Source organism: Erpetoichthys calabaricus, chromosome 6 (assembly GCF_900747795.2).
Source record: "Erpetoichthys calabaricus chromosome 6, fErpCal1.3, whole genome shotgun sequence".
Taxonomy (NCBI): Eukaryota; Metazoa; Chordata; class Cladistia; order Polypteriformes; family Polypteridae; genus Erpetoichthys; species Erpetoichthys calabaricus.
The window spans coordinates 181,736,497-181,738,807 of NC_041399.2; positions in this window are offsets into that span (position 1 = coordinate 181,736,497).

The window sequence follows — 2,311 nt, forward strand, 5'->3', positions numbered from 1 at the left end:
GTCATGAAAGAAAATATCATAATAGTTCACTTTATTAATTACTACTCTATCTCTACTAGAAACTGATCAAACTGTATGTGTATGCCTGGACAGACTTACGGCACTATGCTTTTGAGGTTTCTACAGGGTTGCTTTGCCATTGGGCTGATGAGATTGTAGAGCTACCTGGGGCCACCAGTGATTATGAGATTTTTGCTCTTAACATTTCTCTAATGAGTCTTTAAAAGTCAGCAATTCACAATAACTTGGAGAATAAGTGACATTTTATAAGATGCCCACTGCAAAATAAATGTTTGCCAGTGGATTACAGCTCATTTTAGACTAAAACCACTGGTCCAAATTCAAAGACATTGTGGATCACATTCAGACAGTTCTTAGTATAAATTTTGTTTCAGTTACCACATTTATTTTACTACACATATTTATGGAAAAAGCAATAACATTAACATTTAAATAAAGTTTCTGGATTTTCATGGCCTAGATTGAAGCTTCGATTTGTAATACTCGTAATCTCCTGGCCTGAAGACAGCAGAGTAACAGCAGGAATACAAAGAACATTAACACAGAAGAAATAATGTATGCTATTCGACGTATGGAATTAAGGGATTGTCTTAGCCAAGATGGCAACTCCAAGTTCATATCAAGATGAAGACAAAAAACGGTGATGGAGTTTGGTTGGTTTAGAGATACACTGCAACCCCATCAAGCAGACAGGGTTTTGAAATCATGTATGGAAGGGTTTTACTTTCAGTTTGACGTATTTAGTACATTGTTTATATATTGCATGGTTGGCACAATGTGACAGCACAGCAAAATGCATTGAAGTCAAAGAGAAAGGAGAAACTGAACTAATTTTTTGTGGATTGTAATGGTACAATGGTCTGTTATGTGTCCCTGAGGGCCAGGGATGTGTTTGCCAACTCTCTTGGAATGATTATTGTGGCAAAAAATGTGTCCTGAGCTGGAACATCAGTGCCAACCTTTGCGACATTGCGTCTCAAACATCAAAAGATGCTGACAGAACAATAATCACAAACTAAATACAACAAATGGCTACAAACTAGTAATAAGTAAAAATGTAACATTGCTGTGCTCACAGAGTTCCAATCTTCAGGGCACTGATCAGTTGTGCCATGCAGCAGCAGTTTGGATCTGGCTCATTCCATTGTTTTAAGTCAGGCTCCATACAACTGGCACCTCTTTTTTGTTTCCAATCTATCTGTGAGCACACTTTTTTATTCCATCAAAATGATACAAATGCCTTATAAATAATAATTACATTTTTGATATTAATATTATTTCACAGGGGCTCATGTTTTTTATGACTCTGGGGTAGGTCTTGTAAGATTTTTTTTGACTCACCATTGCACTGCATGTTTAATTGTGCATGCATTCGTCCCATGGCCCATGTGGCCTACAAACAGGCTGGGGCCCCGGCTCCTGGGACTTGAAGATCACTTCATGCTATTCCGTATCAGTACTTCCCGGCATAAGATTTTGAGCATCAGCAGTTAATTTATGTGTACCAGTGTGTAACAGCAACACCCCCAGAGCCTGTGATGCAAGGGATCAGCATTATATACTCAGAGGACTGTCTTTGTGACTACTTGATCTGCACTGCATAGTAAGGAGCATTACATGCTTAAGCCAACAGTGAAGACAATGTACAATGAATCTATGCAGAACAAGGAAGTATTTGTATGATATTCTCAATATGGTCAGCTAAAATACCAATGACATTTTTAATTTATTTTTATTTTTCTAAGCAGGTGGGTTGCAAATGTGGCTGTAGTACTGATCGGGTAGTGACATCACGCATGTACAAAGCAGATTAGGCAGCACTGTAAAGTTTGAGGAGGATGCTTACATTACGTGTATGTGAAAGTTCTGCACATGTGTTATCAAGTTGTGACATCCCCATTTAACATGGCTGATACAGCATTTTTATGTCAAGTAGGCCACACAAAGGATCATGGGTAGGGTTGGAAAAAAGTTTCAGTGAGTTAGCCACACAACAGATTTTCAGGAAATTATTCACCAGTGAACCCAGCAAAATTGCTGCAAATAGCACTTTGGTGAATTTTGCCAATCAACACTAGTTGCTGGGATGGGATCTAGAAGAGGGTTGGCTGTAGGTCCTCTTGTAGTCAAAGACAGCTGCACCTGAAGTCAGAAATGACTCCAGGATTGTGTTTTAAGCCTTTTTAGATTAGAGAGATATTGAACTTGCAGTAGAATACAGAAGCAAGATCTTTCTGGTAGAGGAAATGCAACAACAGAGTGAAAGCTAAAGGAGAGAAACAAGAAAGAG